We start from the raw sequence: 22,363 nt of genomic DNA, 5'->3' as shown, positions 1-22,363 counted from the left end.
CCTCCAGCCGCGCGGCCTTCTCCTCGGCACCCTTCCGGGCCTTGGCCATCTCCTCCAGCTCTGCCCGCAACACCACAGTGGCATTGCAAGCATTCTCCAGAGCCTCGTCCAACTTGGCCGCTGCGGTCACTTCAGCGGCTTTGAGGGCCTTGGCGTGGTCAAGCCCCAGCTGAATCAGCTGAGACTTGAGCTCCTGGTAGCTGGTCTTGAGGGCGTTCAGCTCCTCCTGGTGCTGCCGGTTGAGCTGGTCCTTCTCCCCTGTAGCCGGAAAAAAGAGTGTTAACAAGGTTACACTAGTAAAAATGAAAAGAAACCAAGTTCAAAGGAGAAAGGAAAAAATAGTACATTGGGCCGCGGCGAGCTGCTCCTTCAGAGCATCGATGGAAGCTTCCGGGATCACTGTTGAACAGAAATTGTAAATATCACAAGGAAAAAAGGTTTCCGGTAGCAAAGATGCCGGTGGAACAAAAACTTACCTTGGCACTTGTCATGTGCCTCAGCGAGCTCCCGGTGCTCCCACAAAAGCTCCTCGAAGAGGGCCTTCCGAGCGTCAGCGGTGACCTGTTCAAGAAAAAGAAGAAATGAGTTAAGTTTTGCGCTAAGAACAAAGTTCTTAACCCGAAACTCGGGGACTGGCAGTGCCGGTTTTGCGCGTTTTTAAGATAAGTTTTGCGCTAAGAACAAAGTTCTTAACCCGAAACTCGGGGACTGGCAGTGCCGGTTTTGCGCGTTTCTAAGGTAAATTATGTGTTAAGGAGAAGATGTTTAACCCGAAACTCGGGGACTGGCAGTGCCGGTTTCACGCTAAAATCTTAAGTTAAGTTTTGCGCTAAGAGCTGCGCTCTCACCACAAAACTCGGGGACTGGGAAGATAGACAAGAGAGAAACCGGCATGAAACTAAGGAAAAGATAAAACAGAGCCGGAAACGAAGAAACCGGCAAAGATTGAAAGTTAGTAGAACATACCGTCAGATTGTTCGTGGAATCGTACCACGCGCTGTCAAGCTCTTTTACGGCAGCCCGGAGCCGCATGAAGTGCTCCTCAGAACACCGATCCCCGACAGGATCAGGTGCCGGCAACCGATCCTTGCCCATTCCGCGGGTCGCCGGAGTGATGTCCGCGGCGTTCCACTTTTGAGCATACGGCAGAAGGTGCCCCAGGTCCCGGCCTTGGCGCTGGAACTCTGTGATGCGGCCAAGGAGGCCGGTGGCCTTCATGCTGGCACTTTTGGCGGCCTTGGACACGTGCAGCACCAAGGGCTGCTGGCCGCCCGAAGGGGCGCTGGAGGCCGTCGCCTTCCCCTTAATGAGCTTGGAAGGCTTGGGCGGCGGCGCGGTAGAGGAGGCCCCGGAGGTCTTGGCCGGCGGCGCGCTAGGAGCGGCCTTGGAGGGCTGGGCGCGAGGAGCCTCTGGCGGAGGCATGAGGATGGTGCGTGGAGAAGGGGGAGCGCTAGGAGCGTCACCCGTGTTGGAGCCTTCCGGCGCGGAAGGTTCCGGCGCGGAAGTTGTCTTTTCAAGGACGGGAGGAGCAGAAGGCTCCGCCCGCCCGGCAGCTTCTTCTTCTCCGGCGCCGATGTTGCTGGCGCCGGTGTCTTGGTGTTCCGGGAGGAAGGAAAGATCCTCCTCCGTGCGGTGATCTGACAGTGAAGGGGCCGCACGCCCCGAATTTGTTGTGCCCCCCGAAAGGGAGGCAGAGGAGTTGCCGGCACCAGATGGTGCCGGGCTTGAGCGAGGAGGAGGGGTTGAGGTCCTTGCGGATCCCTCAGAGCCCGATGGCCTTGGGCCAAGCTTGAGAGCGGGGCTGAGAAAAAGAGAAAAGACCAATGGTTGAGAAAAAGCAACCGGAAAAAGAACTTAGCAAAAAAGAGGCAAGCCGGAAAAGAAAATTACCCGGAAGCGGTTGGCATCGCTTTGCGCCCGTAGCGGCGCACGCCCACTTCTTTCTCCCCCACGGGCTCCGTCCGGAAGCGCTTGGAGGGAGGAGCATGGCTGGAGCCGGCAGTAGATGCCGGCTGCTTGTTCTTCTGGCCCTGGGCCATGAGTTTGTCCACAAACTCAGAGCCGGCCTCGGCGCGCAGGGGCGGCACGCGCTCGTGGATCTGTGAGTTGGATATGGCTAAGAAGCAATTCGCAAGAAAGCAATAGTGGCAAAGTATAGGAAGCCGGAAAAGAAAGTACCTCGAGCACAACCAGGTCCTCGGGGTTTCCGGTGGGCTCCGGCGGGTCCCGGCCAAGGCGCGCAGCCGGAGTCTTCCCCATCTTCAGATCCTTCCAAAGAATGTAGGGATCCGGGTCGAAGGAGTCAAAGGCGCGCTTCCGGAGAGTTCTTCGCGGCTCTGCCCGGATGAGAGGGAAGCGGTCCCTGGCCTGAAACAAGATAAAAAGGAAGGTTAACAAAAGCAGAAGTTACCGGCAGAAGACAACCCTAAATTGCGCAATCCCTTACTTCTTGAGTCGGAGGGTTAGAGGAACTGAGGGGAAGGAGGCCCCATTCCCACGCAAAAGGCATAGCAGTTTGACAAATCTGCTTAGCCTTGCGAACAACGTCTTTCTTGCTGAGAGCACGGCCTGTGATCTTGGTAGGATCGCCTGGGCCATACATCTCGCTCATCCTATGTGCGCGGCGCTTAAGAGGAAGCACCCGGCGCGATATGAAAGTCCGGATGATATCATCAGAGCAGATGTTGGTCTCCTTCTTCAAAGAGGCCAAGAAGCGCACTACCCGGTTGGTTTCGGCGTGTTCCGTCCTCGGGTTGTAGCTCCAGTTGGTTCTGCTGGGGGGCCCCTCTTGGTATGGAGGAAGATTGATGAGATCGGCGCGGCCGGTGTTCTTCACATAAAAGAAAGTTCCTTGCCAGGCGCGGCAAGACTCGAGGCCGGAAAACTTAAGAAAAGTGCTCCCCTGGCGGGAGCCGATGATGCAAGAGCCGCACTGCACGGGCGGCTTGGGCTTAGGGATTTCCTTGCCCTGGACGGAGTTGATCCGCAAGTTGAAGAAGCGGGCAAACGTCTCACGAGTGGGACGAATGCCGATGTAAGCCTCCATGAAGGTGGCATAGCAAGAAAGATAGAAAATGGCGTTGCCAGGAAGGTGGTGAGGTTGGAGTTCGTAGAAATCTAGGAACTCCCGGAAAAAAGTAGAGGCAGGAAGGCCGAAGCCACGCTCAAAGTGAGCGAGAAAAACAACATACTCGTCGTCTTCCGGATCCGTTTCGATCTCATCATCCGGAATCCGGCAGGTAACTCCTTCCGGAATCCTCCGAGACCGGTACAACCAATCGATCTCAAACTCAGTAACGTTGGAGCCCATCCAGGCTCCGCGGGTGGTTGGGGAAGGCTCCTCGCCGGAAGATTGGCTGGAGCTGCTAGAGGCTTGGCCAGAGCTACTGGCCTCTTGGCTACCGGAAGCTTGGCTAAAGCTACCGGATTCTAGGTGGCCGCCGGACTCTTGGAGGCTACCGGATTCCTGCTGATTGCCGGAATCGGTCTCCATCGGATCTGAGGCCGTAGATTCACCGGGAGAGGGTCTACGGCGCTTGAGAGAAAGGGAAGAAGAAGATGCGGAGGAAGATTCCTCGTCAGACATTGCGAGGGTAGGCGGAGAAACAGAAATCCCAAACTTGAACCCCGCGTGAAGATCTACGAGTAAGAATAAAAGCAAAGAAAAAGAGCAAATAAGAACAGCAAAGGCTCAAGATCTGGAAAGCAAGCGAACGGCGAGTAAAGTGAAATTGGTACCAACCTTGAGCGGCGCGGTCGCTGAAGGAAGCGTTCGCTGACGGTGAAGCGGGTCTGCGGTCGCCGGCGAGCTCCGTTGACGGCGAGGCGGAGAAGCTCGCGAAGAAGCACAAATGCGGCGGACGCGAGGAAGTTGCTGCCGAAGAACTCCGCACAGCGAAGTCCGGCGGAGGCGCGGCGTGAGTTCGCCAGGCGCCGGAGCTTGAACGAGCGACGGCGGACGGAGAACGGCGGTGGCGCAAAGGCGTGGAGCTCTGTGCGCGAAGGAGGAGAATGCGAAGAAGATGAAGAGGAACGGGCAGTTGTGTTTATAAAGGAGAGAGAAGGTGGAGATGGAACCGCTGGGCCGCGGCGGTTCGCCTCGCGGCCCGCGACGGTTCGCACCTTGGGCCGCCACGTGGCGAACGGATACACGTGAGAAGAGGGAGGCCACACGGAGGCGCACACAGGATCCCGAAGAAGTAGTGGGATCCGCAGAGATGCATTAACTGCGCGCGCGGGAGTCGAAGCGATGTGACAACGGACACTGGCGCGTCAGTTACAGTGCGCCTGTCTCTGACAGGCGCGGGGCCCGAAATATTCTCGACTTCGTCGAGGAAGGAGTAAAGACACGTGGTGCCGGAAAAAAGAGATGCCGGAACGAGCCTTGCAAGGAGAAGAAAAGGAACAAGGGTAAAGGTGCCGGAACTAAGCTCAAGACATGAGTGATTAAACCGGTATCTTAAAAAGATGAAAACCTGGCATGGTCTGTAGGATAGAATCCTCCAGGCTATACCAGCTTCGGGGACTAATGTTGGGGGGATAACCCCCGGTATGCCAAAGGCATGCCAAACCGGATGGTTTGAGCCATCGAGATACCGGTTTAATGTTCTTACCGGAAGCCTAGTAGGAATCCGGGAGAGCAAGGCTAAGCCGGCATCCCCAAAGGGGTATGCCGGAACCCGGTATAGAAGATACCGGAAAGGAGTGCCTGTCGGCAGGACTGGTCAAAGATTCTCTTCAGAGCAAGAAGACAAGGATGAGCTAAGCAAAGTAACTTTATTCAGAGCCCTGGCGCCAAAGAGAGAGGTGACGGAGAAAGAAGCCGGAGGACGTCAGCTCCTATGATAAAAGAAGGCCCCGGTGTCATCTATGATTAAAGTAGCTTTGTACAGTAACTCTGTAAAGTAGTTTGTCCAGTCAAAGATGCCATTAGGGTTTCTTGCTCTGTAAGCCACCCTCTCCCCTATATAAGGAGAGGGGGCAGCCCTCCTTGCGGGCACGGCACGATGCGATTGGTTACGTTAGAAGAGACGTGTGTATGCATGTAGGCAGAGCCTGTAACTTGTGTGAATCAATGAACATGGTGATCTAGAGGGAGTTCTTCCTTGTGCCTTTCTTCTTCAACCTCTGGCCTTGGCCAAGTTCTTGAGGAAACCATCCGGAATCTCTTCCCACCTGATCGCAAACCCTCCCCCGAATCCTCTTGCGTCCATTCGGCCCCAATCTAAGCCATCCTATGGCATCTGCTCGTTCACCACGACGACAAGTGTCGTGAGTCCATAACTGATGAGTATAAAATAAGATTCGCAAAAAAGTATATAATAATAATAAGTATGGTAGATCTTTTTTTATCTTGCATACTCCCTACGATCCATAGTAAGTGTGTCGTTTCACTCTAACAGCATCCACTGTGTTGTCCACAACAGCTATCCTCATCCACAAGCAATAAGTGTAGTCCATGCCTATATATATAGTGGACACGTACAAGGTTTTGGTTTCCATAAGTAAATAGTAATTATTTTACTCTGTGCTCTGTCTTGCATGTGTGTACTTCTAACAAATATGTGCGTCCCAGCGTGTGCCAAAGTTAACCTTATACTGAGTATACTGTATTATATTACTCACTCCGATCCATATTACTTGATGCTAAAATGGAAGTATCTATAGCTACAATATGTCTAGATACATCTACATTAGCGTCAAGTAATGTGTTGTTGTTTCAGTAATCTTGTGGTTTCCATAGGTGGTGCCTTAAATGACAAAATTCGTGGCCATATCTAAACCATGATTAAGCCAAACATCTTCCCCAAGACATGACATGTCTTCTAGAATGCTCTCCGTTCATAATAAAATAATCAATGGGTCTGACTGGATACCTTCGTTGGGAAGGTATCGTAACCTGCCAAGTAGGGTGTATGTAGGCATCCTATCACGTCAGGACAGCTATCTAGTAGTAATTTCCATCTCCCAGTGACCCAGTCTATGTGTGTGTCTTGTCTTGTCGATCAATGGAAATGGCACCTATCGAGGTACTGCTGATGATTTTATACGTATATTTATATGAGCACGATGCTTTGTACAAAGTTTTCCCTATCACCTCAAGGTTGCATTAGCAGGACGAAAAACAGTTACTCCCTTTCTTGTTCTTTTTCTTTTATTGTCACAGATTTGAAACCAATAAGTTCAAGTTATGTTCCTGATGATGTTTCCCAACAATAGAAGCGAAACTGAAATAATAGTACTCATACAGTGTTAGTACTAGTACTTTACTAGAGGTTACATCCGCATTAGCACTATACTACGAATCATCATATAGAGTAGGAGTGCTTGTTTTGATGATTAATTGTTCTCCTTCTCCATGCGAATGTAGAAACGTAGTAGCTTGAAGGTCCACCAAGCACCAGGTACAGCGGAGGCACCGAGAGGAACGGCGTGAGTTCATCAAACGCGACATCGCCCGGCAAGGTGCAGCTCGACGCCTCCAATGACACATTCACGGTGTCCGCCCTGCTCCTCGCGTGCGCCAACGAGCACGACGCTGGCCCATTCGCCCACATCTTTGCCATGTACAGAGGCCACACGCACGCACGCCGCCCTAACGCACACCGTAGACACGCTGGTGGTCGAAGTCGAACCGAGCACGCAGATGATCAGGACGAACACGACGCCGTCCTCCCCTTCGGCGATGATCCACATTCACGGTGAACCCGGCACCGGCACCAGCACCTGGAACACTTTGGTCGTGTTGTACGGCGGGAGCTTGTGCACTTGGATCAAGTGGGCCGTTGCGAAGTGGGTGACGTGCGCCGTTGGCAGGGCTGTGAAGTCGTAGCCGGGCTCCATCCAAGCGCAAGGGGTGTGCGTCATGCAATCTTGTGGTCGTGGACCTGGTGGTAGGCCACCAAGCTCCCGCAGCTGCTGTGGGGGCACTCAACCGTCGCCGCTGATATGACGGCGTTCATTGCTGGGTCGTGCTCGAATCCGCCGCGGGGTTCCACGCACCTATGGCACCCGTTCCTGGGAAGCTCGCTGAGGCAGCGGCCGCGGGCCAAATGATTACCCTTGCACTGCACAAATGAAAGTTCGTGGATTGCCATTTTTGCAGCAGTGAACCCACAAAAGAAACATCAATGGAGTGTGGGAGGGAAAGGGATCGACCTTGAAGACGGGGGGCTTGAGGGGCTGGGAGCATAAAATGCAGTGGATCACAGTGGATTCCATCTTCAGGGTAACAATGACAGTTTCCAGCATTGCCAGCGCGCAAGGAGTATGGCCTCTCTTATCTCCTAGCCTCGAGGGATTGTTTACTTCTGGAGTACTCTATTTAAGGGGATGGGAAGGGATTTTGCTTAAGCCAAGGAAAAGCTAATATAGTACCTCCATCCCAAAGCTTAAGGCTTATATTATTTTTAGAAAGTCAAATTATGCCAAAATTGACTAAGCATTTACCAAAAATCATGGTAGTTAAAAAATGTGTATCTCCACCATCATACTATTTGAGACTATATTTGTGATGGTAATAGGCACAACTACATACACAAAAATTGAGATCATCTGATTATTAGTTATTTGGACTGCGGGATGAACTCTTTGGAACTGTGCATTAAGCACTGGTAACCACTTAGGGCTTGTTTGATTCATAGGATTGACATAGGAATTATGGTGGATTTGATTCCTATGGGAAAATTTCAATCCTACAGCTTTCCTATTTCTACACTCTCCACATTCCTTTGAATCAAAAGAGCCCTTATAGTGCTTCTTTGTTTTTTATAGTAAGTGAAAGGACATCTAAAAAACGGGAGAAATGATCTGGAAGTGCACATAGTTTTATACCCCTCTGTCTCGATTCATAGGGCCTAATCTGAAAAAATATTTATCCCATATTACCTCTCATCTAAGGCCTGCATGCATTTAAATTAGAAGTACTAGTAACCTTCTCAAATTAGTCTCCACCTTCCCTTTTTTCCTTTTTCTATTCTCTGGGAACATGATGACCCACAAGTATAGGGGATTGCAACAGTCTTCGAGGGAAGTAAAACCCAATTTATTGATTCGACACAAGGGGAGCCAAAGAATATTTGTAAGCCTTAACAGCGGAGTTGTCAATTCAGCTGCACCTGGAAACAGACTTGCTCGCAAGAATTTATCAGTAGCAACAGTTTTATAGCAGTAGTAGTAGTGAAATATAAGTAGAAGTGTAACAAAGACAGCAGTAGTGATTATAGTAAACAACATGATTAAAATACTGTAGGCACAGGGATGGATGAACGGGCGCTGCATGGATGAGAGAACTCATGTATCAATCAAGGCATGGCATTTGCAGATAGTAATAAATCAGTATCCAAGTACTAAACAACCATAGGCAAGTGTTCCGTATATAGTCGTACGTGCTCACAATGAGAAACTTGCACAACATCTTTTGTCCTACCAGCCGGTGGCAGCCGGGCCTCTAGGGAATCTACTGGTAATTAAGGTACTCCTTTTAATAGAGCACCGGAGCAAAGCATTAACACTCCGTGAACACATGTGATCCTCATATCACAGCCTTCCCCTCCGGTTGTCCCAATTTCTGTCACTTTGGGGCCTCGGGTTCCGGACAGCAATATGTGTATACAACCTGCAGGTAAGATCATAAAGCAATGAATATCATCATGAATTGATAACATGTTCAGATCTGAGATCATGGCACTCGAGCCCTAGTGACAAGCATTAAGCATAACAAGTTGCAACAATATCATAAAAGTACCAACTACGGATATTAGGCACTATGCCCTAACAATCTTATGCTATTACACGACCAATCTCATCCAATCCCTACCATCCCCTTCAGCCTACAGCGGGGGAATTACTCACACATGGATGGGGGAATCATGGATGGTTGATGGACAGGCGTCGGTGGTGATGATGGCGATGATCTCCTCCAATTCCCCGTGCCGGCGGAGTGCCAGAACGGAGTTTCTGGTCCCGAGACGGAGTTTCGCGATGGCGGCGGAGTTCTGGATGTCTTCTGGCAATTTTCATCGAACCCCCTCGCGTTTTAAGGTCAGAGGGATTAAGTAGTCGAAAGGGGACCGTCGGAGGCTGGCCGAGGCGCCGCCACCATAGGTTGGCGCGGCCCAGGGGCCCACCGCGCCGCCTGGTGTGGTGGGCGCCTCGTGGCCCCCTCTGTCTCGTCTTATGGCTCCGTAAATCTTCTGTGAAAATAGGCCCAAAGCAATTATTCCCGGGGATTTTCCTGAAAGTTGAGTTTCTGCACAAAAATAGGACACCAGGGCAATTCTGCTGAAAACAGCGTTAGTCCGTGTTAGTTGTATCCAAAATACACAAATTAGAGGCGAAACAATAGCAAAAGTGTTCGGGAAAGTAGATACATTTTGGACGTATCAACTCCCCCAAGCTTAGCTTATTGCTTGTCCTCAAGCAATTCAGTTAACAACTGAGTGTGATAAAAGAACTTTCACGAACACATTTGTTCATATGATGTAAATATTCTCATGATATGGACAAGTACTTAGGCGATTCATAATAAGATACATGCAAATAAAGTCATCTAATAGCTATGTCAATCATGGAAAAGGTACCAACAAATTAATAATAAGCATCATGAATCATGTCTATCAGCAAGATTGCAATTCTCATAAAACGATATGATAAAGTGGTATCTCGCTTGCCCGTATTTGTACAGCAAAACATAAATGCCCGGGCACCTTTGAAGTTCATGGTAAGACTGGAAGTAGAGATTATCAAAGATAAAAGCATCAAAGTTATACCACAGTTAATCACATTTTGGGACAAGCATATTATACTAAGAATGACAATTGTGCTCTCAAGAAGGTGCTCAAAGAAAGGGTGGTGACTCAACGTAAAAGTAAAAGAATGGCCCTTCGCAGAGGGAAGCAGGGATCAACATGTGCTAGAGCTTTTCATTTTTAAAAACAGAAGTAAAATTATTTTGAGAGGTGTTTGTTGTTGTCAACGAATGGTAGTGGGCACTCCAACTACCTCGTCAACCAGACTTTCAAGAGCGGCTCCCATGAAGGACGTTATCTCTACCAGCAAGGTAAATCATCCCTCTTCTCTTTTGTTTACACACGTACTTTAGTTTTATTATGGATGACACTCCCCCCAACCTTTGCTCACACAAGCCATGGCTAACTGAATCCTCGGGTGCCTTCCAACATTCACATACCATGGAGGAGTGTATATTTGCAAATTAAGTTGCTTACTGGTAAATCAGGGAAAAACATGTGAAGAGAATTATTGATGAAAGTTAATTAATTGGGGTTGGGAACCCCGTTGCCGGCTCTTTTTGCGAAATTATTGGATAAGCGGATGTGCCACTAGTCCATTGATGAAAGTCTGTCAGGAGTAAATGACAAGGTTGAAAGATAAACACCACATACTTCCTCATGATCTATAAAACATCGACACAAATTGAGAAGTATTTTTAAGGTTTAAAGGTAGCACATGAGAATTTACTTGGAATGGTTTGAAATGCCATGCATAGGTATTTATGGTGGACACTTTGGAATAACTTCATTTTCAGGGGTTTGGAAGCACGAGCAGCATTCCCGCTCAGTACAAGTGAAGGCTAGCAATAGACTGGGAAGCGACAATCAAGAGAGCAGTAACTGTCATAATCATGCTTGCGACAAAATAAATTAACGGAGGCATAACAGTGATACAAGAACTCTGAAGCAAAGTAAATCATCAAGGCTTAATTGACTTTGTTCAGTTATATGCATGCGTGAGCATGTGCCAAGTCGATTCAAGTGAATTATTCAGAGGAGGATACCACAATGTCATACCTATCTATGAATAAAACAATGCAAACAAATATTTATGACATGCTACTCATATTAATAAATTGGAGCTAAACATGAGAGATCATAAACTACTAGACTTTCATTAAATGACATATACCTCACATGAACCAACTAAGCATGCTCACATGGATGAGTATATGTACAAAAATGAAAACAAATAGAGTTCATACCAGCCTCTCACCACAGTCGAGTTGTCGTAGATAGTCATTATTGCCTTTCACTTGTGTAGCTTGAATAATATGGAATGAAAACCAAGCTCCAGGCACCGAAGACCGCTGAACTCCATAATAAAATTTAAAAAACCAAAGAAGAACAACAAATATTTTTGGTGTTTTCGAATTGGAAACAAGAACAAAAGGAAACAGGCAAACAAAGCAACACATTTTTGGATTTTCTCATAGCAAACCAACGATAGTAAATAAAGCAAAATAGGAACAAGAAACCAAAATAAACAAATGGTAAGAGAAACAGCAGAAATATTTTTGGTCTTTTTGCGTTTTAGGAAAGAAACAAAAGCAAAAAAAAAAGAATGAAAACTAAAAGAGTCACATAAACACAAAGTAGCAGAAATCCGTCAAACTTGACAACAGTACAGTAATCAATTTTTACGAAAATCTTCCGCTGCTCAACTCGAAAAGTGCTCAACTAATGAAAGTTAGATAATAATGTTCTGGCTGTTTTTAGGAATTTTTTTGGTATCGGTCCATAATCTGTTTTTAGACAACACTTCCCCAAATATCATCTCCCTCTTATTAGAAACCACCTTAAGAAGAGAAACAATTATGTACAAGTATCCGGCAATTGTAATATGCAATGAATGAGTGATGTCGGCATACCTCCCCCCAAGCTTAGGGTTTTGGCCTAAGTGGAGATCAACCCCAACGAGGGTCAGGGTTCCACGCCGGTGGATCATACATGGCGTGGTCATAATAAGGTCCCTGTGCAGAAGAAAAGGGTGAAGGCTCCACATGCCCAAAATGTTGATGTGAAGAACTCGCTGCATCGGATGACAAGTCAAGGGGTTCCTCGGCCTCCTCCGTGCCGTCCCCTGCATGATGGCCACCCCCTCTATGTATGCATCAAGTTCATCTTCTGTGACCGGCCAATTTTTCCTGGAATCAAGGTTAAACAAAGCAGGTGCAGGCAATCCTACTAGCCTTTCAGTTTTTTTAGTTGTTCTCCACTTTTTCTTGTAAAAGGTTATCTCGTAAGACAGTTTATTCAAATTAGACCAATCAGAAACAAAGTCATGTTTTATCATGGAAACAATATCAAGTTTCTCTATGGAGAGCTGAACATCAAGAGGGTGAGGTTCTATACCATGCATAGCTAGCAAACGAGAGGCGATGAGACCTCCACAAATTCCTCCTTTATCACGGTTAGTAGCAAGTCTAAAGGCTATCAAAGCACCCAAATTATAAGTCCTATCACGTTGCAATGCAGCAGCTAGGAAAACCAAATCCTAGATAGATAACTTATTTGCATTCTTTCTAGCAAGTACGCACTTGGTGATAAAGTAAGCAAAATAGCGAATAGCTGGGAGTTGAATACTACGAATTCTACCACTCTCATCTGAGAAGCTTCTCCCTTGACAGATCATCTTGTATAGACTCAAGAGCTCCTGCGGCAGTCCCCTAACCTTCTCGCATAATCCCCATTGTGGCACTCTAATAGCTGCACAAAAATCATCAAAGGGCAGGTTGATAGTTTTATTGTAAATTTTATATCGAACCATGGGGTTAGGTTGGGACCAATGGAATTCAAAATCCTGCACCACTGACATTGTTAGTTTTGCATATTGGTAAGGTGCACCAACAACAAAACCTTCCAACCCTGCATTGGAAATCAGATTTTGAACATCTTGCAAGATTCCTGCACTCCTCATGAAATCGGTGCATGGGTATGATACGTCTCCGACGTATCGATAATTTCTTATGTTCCATGCCACATTATTGATGATACCTACATGTTTTATGCATACTTTATGTCATATTTATGCATTTTCCGGCACTAACCTATTGACGAGATGTCGAAGAGCCAGTTGCTGTTTTCTGCTGTTTTTGGTTTCAGAAATCCTAGTAAGGAAATATTCTCGGAATTGGACGAAATCAACGCCCAGGGGCCTATTTTCCACGAAGCTTCCGAAGACCGAAGAGGAGACGAAGTGGGGCCACGGGGCGCCGCCACACTAGGGCGGCGCGGACCAGGGGGGCCCGCGCGGCCCTAGCGTGTGGGGCCCCTGTGACGCCTCCTGACCTGCCCTTCCGCCTACATATAGTCTTCGTCGCGAAACCCCCAGTACCGAGAGCCACGATACGGAAAACCTTCCAGAGACGCCGCCGCCGCCAATCCCATCTCGGGGGATTCAGGAGATCGCCTCCGGCACCCTGCCGGAGAGGGGAATCATCTCCCGGAGGACTCTTCACCGCCATGGTCGCCTCCGGAGTGATAAGTGAGTAGTTCACCCCTGGACTACGGGTCCATAGCAGTAGCTAGATGGTCGTCTTCTCCTAATTATGCTTCATTGTCGGGTCTTGTGAGCTGCCTAACATGATCAAGATCATCTATCTGTAATGCTATATATTGTGTTTGTTGGGATCCGATGGATAGAGAATACTATGTTATGTTGATTATCAATTTATTACCTATGTGTTGTTTATGATCTTGCATGCTCTCCGTTATTAGTAGAGGCTCTGGCCAAGTTTTTGCTAGTAACTCCAAGAGGGAGTATTTATGCTCGATAGTGGGTTCATGCCTCCATTAAATCTGGGACAGTGACAGAAAGTTCTAAGGTTGTGGATGTGCTGTTGCCACTAGGGATAAAACATTGATGCTATGTCCGAGGATGTAGTTATTGATTACATTACGCACCATACTTAATGCAATTGTCTGTTGTTTGCAACTTAATACTGGAAGGGGTTCGGATGATAACCTGAAGGTGGACTTTTTAGGCATAGATGCATGCTGGATAGCGGTCTATGTACTTTGTCGTAATACCCAATTAAATCTCACTATACTCATCATATCATGTATGTGCATGGTCATGCTCTCTCTGTTTGTCAATTGCCCAACTGTAATTTGTTCACCCAACATGCTATTTATCTTATGGGAGAGACACCTCTAGTGAACTGTGGACCCCGGTCCATTCTTTTACATCGAATACAATCTACTGCAATACTTGTTCTACTGTTTTCTGCAAACAATCATCATCCACACTATACATCTAATCCTTTGTTACAGCAAGCCGGTGAGATTGACAACCTCACTGTTACGTTGGGGCAAAGTACTTTGGTTGTGTTGTGCAGGTTCCATGTTGGCGCCGGAATCACTGGTGTTGCGCCGCACTACATCCCGCCGCCATCAACCTTCGACGTGCTTCTTGGCTCCTACTGGTTCGATAAACCTTGGTTTCTTACTGAGGGAAACTTACTGCTGTACGCATCACACCTTCCTCTTGGGGTTCCCAACGGATGCGTGTTGAACGGAAAGACATACGTCAACTACGCGCAGCAAGTAAATTTCTGGCGCCGTTGCCGGGGAGATCAAGACACGCTGCAAGGGGAGTCTCCACAATCCAATCTCTTTACTTTGTTTTTGTCTTGCTTTATTTTATTTACTTTCTTGTTTGTTACATTATATCAAAATACAAAAAAATTAGTTGCTAGCTTTACTTTGTTTACTGTCTTGTTTGCACTCTATATCAAAAACACAAAAAAATAGTTACTTGCATTTTACTTTGTTACTTGCATTTTACTTTTGTTACCATGTCTAGCTCTGCACCTGTTACTTCTTCACCTGAAGAATTAGTCTTCACTTTTAAGCAAGGGGATGAGGAGAGTTTTAAAGATGCTTGGTCCAGAATTTTTACTTCTTATCGTAAAGCTGAACCTCAAATGACTCTAAGTTTTCTCCTTAGTAACTTTTATTTTGGTCTTATGATTCGCTATAGATATGCCTTGGATGCTGTAGTGGGAGGAGATTTCCTTCATTGCAATGGGGATCAAGCTTTTAATGCCATAAAGAAGTTGGTTGCATCACATGATTCAGCTAATAACTTTGATTCAGCCCTTATCAGCATTTATAATAGATTAAACACTCTTGAGACAAGTGCATCTCGCTTGAATGAAAATTATAGATATGTTCGTAACCGTCTTGATCAAGTTTTAGTGAACTCTGAACCTTCATTATGGGACCCCACTATTAAAATTGTTATCGGTAATCAAACTCTTCATGCCAATTGTGATATTATGTCTGAATTTTGCCTTATGCCTAAGAGTATTCATGAATCTTTGACACTTTGGGGATTCGTTGAAGGGGGAGAAGGAATAACTCTTATTGATAACTCTGTTATAACTCCTAAGGGAATAGCTGCGGGTGTGCATACAGCCATTCTTGGAAGAACAATATCCATTGATTATCTTGTTATTGAATGTGTAGGAACAGGACAAATCACACTCGGAAGATGCCTGCTGAAACTATTGGGAGCAGTCATAGATATGGGAGAAGGCACCCTGAAATTCACCTCTACACCGGGGGGAAGACATGTATTCCCTAAATCAAAGAGTAAGAAAAAGAACAAGAAAGGTAAGGGTAAAGCCCAAGATAATGTTGATACACCACCTCTTGATAATACTTGATATACACTTTCTGCGCCTAGCTGAAAGGCGTTAAAGAAAAGCGCTTATGGGAGACAACCCATGTTTTTACTACAGTACTTTTATTTTATTTTTGAGTCTTGGAAGTTTTTACTACTGTAGCAACCTCTCCTTATCTTATTTTGTCGCATTGTTGTGCCAAGTAAAGTCGTTGATAGTAAGGTTCATACTAGATTTGGATTACTGCGCAGAAACAGATTTCTTTGCTGTCACGAATTTGGGAAGATTTCTCTGTAGGTAACTCAGAAAATTATGCCAATTTACGTGAGTGATCCTCAGATATGTACACAACTTTCATTCAATTTGAGAATTTTCATTTGAGCAAGTCTGGTGCCTCAATAAAATACGTCTTTACGAACTGTTCTGTTTTGACAGATTCTGCCTTTTATTTCGCATTGCTTGTTTTGCTATGCTCGATGGATTTTTCGATTCCATTAACTTTCAGTAGCTTTGTGCAATGTCCAGAAGTGTTAAGAATGATTATGTCACCTCTGAACATGTAAATTTTGATTGTGCACTAACTCTCTAATGAGTTCTTTTGAGTTTGGTGTGGAGGAAGTTTTCAAGGATCAAGAGAGGAGGATGATACAATATGATCAAGGAGAGTGAAAGCTCTAAGCTTGGGGATGCCCCGGTGGTTCACCCCTGCATATTTTAAGAAGACTCAAGCGTCTAAGCTTGGGGATGCCCAAGGCATCCCCTTCTTCATCGACAACATTATCAGGTTCCTCTAGTGAAACTATATTTTTATTCCATCACATCTTATGAACTTTGCTTGGAGCGTCGGTTGTTTTTGTTTTTGTTTTGTTTGAATAAAATGGATCCTAGCATTCTTTGTGTGGGAGAGAGACACGCTCCGTTGTTGCATATGGACAAATATGTCCTTAGGCTTTACTCATAGTATTCATGGCGAAGGTTGAATCTTCTTCGTTAAATTGTTATATGGTTGGAAACGGGAAATGCTACATGTAGTAATTGGTAAAATGTCTTGAATAATTTGATACTTGGCAATTGTTGTGCTCATGTTTAAGCTCTTGCATCATATGCTTTGCACCTATTAATGAAGAAATACATAGAGCTTGCTAAAATTTGGTTTGCATAATTGGTCTCTCTAAAGTCTAGATAATTTCTAGTATTGGGTTGAACAACAAGGAAGACGGTGTAGAGTCTTATAATGTTTACAATATGTCTTTTATGTGAGTTTTGCTGCACCGGTTCATCCTTGTGTTTGTTTCAAATAACCTTGCTAGCCTAAACCTTGTATCGAGGGGGAATACTTCTCATGCATCCAAAATCCTTGAGCCAACCACTATGCCATTTGTGTCCACCATACCTACCTACTACATGGTATTTCTCCGCCATTCCAAAGTAAATTGCTTGAGTGCTACCTTTAAATTTCTATCCTTTACCTTTGCAATATATAGCTCATGGGACAAATAGCTTAAAAACTATTGTGGTATTGAATATGTACTTATGCACTTTATCTCTTATTAAGTTGCTTGTTGTGCGATAACCATGTTCCTGGGGACGCCATCAACTACTCTTTGTTGAATATCATGTGAGTTTCTATGCATGTCCATCTTGTCTGAAGTAAGGGAGATTTACCACTTATTTAATGGTTAGAGCATGCATAATGTTAGAGAAGAACATTGGGCCGCTAACTAAAGCCATGAATCATGGTGGAAGTTTCAGTTTTGGACATATATCCTCAATCTCATATGAGAACATTAATTGTTGCTACATGCTTATGCATTAAAGAGGAGTCCATTATCTGTTGTCTATGTTGTCCCGGTATGGATGTCTAAGTTGAGAATAATCAAAAGCGAGAAATCCAATGCGAGCTTTCTCCTTAGACCTTTGTACAGGCGACATAGAGGTACCCCTTTGTGACACTTGGTTAAAACATGTGTATTGCGATGATAATCCAGGTAATCCAAGCTAATTAGGACAAGGTGCGGGCACTATTAGTATACTATGCATGAGGCTTGCAACTTGTAGGATATAATTTACATGATGCATATGCTTTATTACTACCGTTGACAAAATTGTTTCTTGTTTTCAAAACCAAAGCTCTAGCACAAATATAGCAATCAATGCTTCCCTCTGCGAAGGGCCTTTCTTTTACTTTTATGTTGAGTCAGTTCACCTATTTCTCTCCACCTCAAGAAGCAAACACTTGTGTGAACTGTGCATTGATTCCTACATACTTGCATATTGCACTTGTTATATTACTTTACATTGACAATATCCATGAGATATACATGTTACAAGTTGAAAGCAACCGCTGAAACTTCATCTTCCTTTGTGTTGCTTCAATACCTCTACTTTGATTTATTGCTTTATGAGTTAACTTTTATGCAAGACTTATTGATGCTTGTCTTGAAAGTACTATTCATGAAAAGTCTTTGCTTTATGATTCATTTGTTTACTCATGTCATTACCATTGTTTTGATCGCTGCATTCATTACATATGCTTACAATAGTATGATCGAGGTTATGATGGCATGTCACTCCAGAAATTATCTTTGTTATCGTTTACCTGCTCGGGACGAGCAGAAACTAAGCTTGGGGATGCTGATACGTCTCCGACGTATCGATAATTTCTTATGTTCCATGGCCACATTATTGATGATACCTACATGTTTTATGCATACTTTATGTCATATTTATGCATTTTCCGACACTAACCTATTGACGAGATGCCGAAGAGCCAGTTGCTGTTTTCTGCTGTTTTTGGTTTCAGAAATCCTAGTAAGGAAATATTCTCGGAATTGGACGAAATCAACGCCCGGGGGCCTATTTTCCACGAAGCTTCCGAAGACCGAAGAGGAGACGAAGTGGGGCCACGGGGCGCCGCCACACTAGGGCAGCGTGGACCAGGGGGGTCCGCGCGTCCCTAGCGTGTGGGGCCCCCGTGACGCCTCCTGACCTGCCCTTCCGCCTACATATAGTCTTCGTCGCAAAACCCCCAGTACCGAGAGCCACGATACGGAAAACCTTCCAGAGATGCCGCCGCCGCCAATCCCATCTCGGGGGATTCAGGAGATCGCCTCCGGCACCCTGCCGGAGAGGGGAATCATCTCACGGAGGACTCTTCACCGCCATGGTCGCCTCCGGAGTGATGAGTGAGTAGTTCACCCCTGGACTATGGGTCCATAGCAGTAGCTAGATGGTCGTCTTCTCCTAATTATGCTTCATTGTCGGGTCTTGTCAGCTGCCTAACATGATCAAGATCATCTATCTGTAATACTATATGTTGTGTTCGTTGGGATCCGATGGATAGAGAATACTATGTTATGTTGATTATCAATTTATTACCTATGTGTTGTTTATGATCTTGCATGCTCTTCGTTATTAGTAGAGGCTCTGGCCAAGTTTTTGCTAGTAACTCCAAGAGGGAGTATTTATGCTCGATAGTGGGTTCATGCCTCCATTAAATCTGGGACAGTGACAGAAAGTTCTAAGGTTGTGGATGTGCTGTTGCCACTAGGGATAAAACATTGATGCTATGTCCGAGGATGTAGTTATTGATTACATTACGCACCATACTTAATGCAATTGTCTGTTGTTTGCAACTTAATACTGGAAGGGGTTCGGATGATAACCTGAAGGTGGACTTTTTAGGCATAGATGCATGCTGGATAGCGGTCTATGTACTTTGTCGTAATGCCCAATTAAATCTCACTATACTCATCATATCATGTATGTGCATGGTCATGCTCTCTCTATTTGTCAATTTCCCAACTGTAATTTGTTCACCCAACATGCTATTTATCTTATGGGAGAGACACCTCTAGTGAATTGTGGACCTCGGTCCATTCTTTTACATCGAATACAATCTACTGCAATACTTGCTCTACTGTTTTCCGCAAACAATCATCATCCACACTATACATCTAATCCTTTGTTACAGCAAGCCGGTGAGATTGACAACCTCACTGTTACGTTGGGGCAAAGTACTTTGCTTGTGTTGTGCAGGTTCCACGTTGGCGCCGGAATCCCTGGTGTTGCGCCGCACTACATTCCGCCTCCATCAACCTTCGACGTGCTTCTTGGCTCCTACTGGTTCGATAAACCTTGGTTTGTTACTGAGGGAAACTTACTGCTGTACGCATCACACCTTCCTCTTGGGGTTCCCAACGGACGCGTGTTGAACGGAAAGACATACGTCAACTACGCGCAGTAGGGTAGTAGGAGGGGTATACTCCCTCTTCGCGGTGAACTCTCATAACTTCATGCACCTCCAATTCATGTTGGTTGAGTTGGTGCCTATTCCACTCCATTTTCTGAAATTTTTCAACAAACATTATAAAAGTTGATTTTGAGACATATAAATGAGGGTAACTACTATAGGAACTTGGTAGAGTACTAAACATGCATCAAAACTATTTTTTACAACTTAGAACAAGCATGCAAGCTCACTTAACATGTTACCTACAGCAGCAAAATACTCAAGATATACTCAACCAAGCAAAATTCTATTTGGATAATCGGAGGAGTCACATACCGGAGAGCAAATGTGCCAAATTTCAGACAGAAATCTGGGCTGAGCAAAGAGATCGAGAAATCCTGAGCTCTTGAGCAAAAACGCGAGTGAGAGAAAGTTGGTACGAGTTTTTTCGAGAGAGAGAGTAGAATGGGAGGAAGGGATGACTAAGTGGGGCAAGGAGGGTCCCACACCACAGGGTGGCGCGCCCCCCTCCTTGGCCGCGCTGGCACATGGGGGGCAGCCCTGGGGTGCCCCACTGGTCAGCCCCAGGCACTCCCAGGTTGCTTTTCGAAAAATAAGACCATCGGTATATTTTTTGTAAATTTTTGAAAACTTTGGAAAATGCACATTTCTGGGTATTAAAATTATTATTACAGGGCAGAAAAAGATTTTCAAACCTCTAAACAACTAAAGCATATGGCAAAACAAGTAGTACTACATCAAGTAAAACAAGTGTGGGAAGAAAGAAATGTTGTTTAGCTCTTCCATGCATATAAAATGTACTTGTTAACAAGGTTGATCAAGTCTTTCCACCAAATAAATTTTACATGACACAAGAAGAAATAAACCTCAAATCAATCATGTTACCTTGTATTGTATTGATATGGATCCAATCATAATATTTTGATATCCTTGTTTAGGCTCATATTTAGGACAATCAATAACTCCCACTTTGATAGTTCTCAAATTAGAAATTATATTAACTCCACATACTTTATCAATCCGCTTGGGAAAATAAACAATATGCTCCTTGTCATCAACATTGAAAGTAACCTTTCCTTTATTGCAATCAATAACAGCCCCTGCAGTGTTAAGAAAAGGTCTTCCAAGAATAATAGACATATTATCATCTTCAGGCATTTCCAACACAACAAAATCAGTTAATATTAAGCAATTATTAGTAACTTGAACAGGAACATCCTCACATATACCAACAGGAATAGTAGTAGATTTATCAGCCATTTGCAAAGATATATCAGTAGGTATCAACTTATCTAAATAAAGTCTCTTGTAAAGAGAAAAAGGCATAACACTAACACCTACTCCCAAATCACATAGAGCAGTTCTAACATAATTATTCTTGATGGAACAAGGGCTAGTCGCTATACCTGGGTCTCCCAGCTTCTTTGGAACTTTGCCATTGAAAGAGTAATTAGCAAGCATAGTGGAAATCTTCTCATTAGGAATTTTCCTTTTGTTAGAGACAATATCTTTCATAGACTTTGAACAAGGAGGCAATTTAATAGCATCAGTCAAAGGGATTTGCAGGAACAAAGGTTTCATCCAATCACAAAATTTATTATAGTGTTCCTCTTCCTTTGATTTTAGTTTCTTAGCAGGAAAAGGCATTTGCTTTTGAACCCAAGGTTCCCTTTCATTACCATGTTTCTTAGCAATAAAATCTTCATTAGTGTACTTTTTATTTTTAGCATGCTTTTCATGTTCATCTTCAACCACTTCTTTATCAGAAGCATCATTCTTATCATTATCTTTATCATGTTCATTACCACTTTCAGTTTTAGCATCAGAAATAGAAATACTATTAGGATCATTAACAGGCTCAGAGGATTCTACAACAGTTTTATGTTTCTTCTTCTTTTTCTTAGAAGGAGACTAGTTTCAGTTCGTTGAGAATCTTGTTCAACTCTTTTGGGATGCCCCTCAGGATATAGAGGATCCTGAGTAGAAACACCGCCTCTAGTTATTACTTCATAAGCATGTTTTTCTTTAGAACTATTTTTTAACAAGTCATTTTGCACTTTAGTGAGTTGATCAATTTGAGTTTGAACCATATGAAATTGTTTAACAAGCATCTTAACATCATTGGAGGTTCTCTCCACAATATCATGCAAATTACTAATAACTTGAGAATTTTCCATTAAATGATTGTCTACTCTCATATTAAAATTATCTTGCTTAACAAAATAATTATCAAACTCATCTAAACATTGATCCGGAGGTTTTGAGTAAGGAATATCTTCCCTACTAAAGCGTTGAAGAGAATGTACCTCAATCATGGATGAAGGGGGAGTTATCTTACATAAATCTTCTATGGGAGGTAAATTCTTCACATCTTCAGATTTAATACCTTTCTCCTTAAGAGATTTCTTGGCTTCCCTCATATCTTCATCATTTAATTTAATCATACCCCTCTTCTTCAATATTGGCGTTGGGGTTGGTTTAGGTGTAGTCCAATCATCGTGATTTCGGCCTATTCTAGCCAATAATTCTTCAGCTTCGTCTGGAGTTCTTTTCCTGAAAACACAACCAGCACAACTATCCAGGTATGCCCTAGACTCGATGGTTAGTCCACTATAAAATATATCAAGTAAATCATGTTTTTCCAGATCATGTCCAGGCCGAGTTCTGATAAGAGAGCAAAACCTTGCCCA

At 44.7% G+C, this 22,363-nt stretch overlaps 1 pseudogene; it reads right to left on the bottom strand.

Annotated features, from left to right (window-relative positions):
• The window catches only part of LOC127303516 (uncharacterized), a 92,374-nt pseudogene extending 85,531 nt beyond the window's left edge, over positions 1-6,843 (bottom strand).
• Between the last annotated feature and the right edge of the window lie 15,520 nt (positions 6,844-22,363).

This window comes from Lolium perenne, chromosome 5, assembly GCF_019359855.2.
Source record: "Lolium perenne isolate Kyuss_39 chromosome 5, Kyuss_2.0, whole genome shotgun sequence".
Taxonomy (NCBI): Eukaryota; Viridiplantae; Streptophyta; class Magnoliopsida; order Poales; family Poaceae; genus Lolium; species Lolium perenne.
This window is presented reverse-complemented; position numbering and strand designations above follow the sequence as displayed.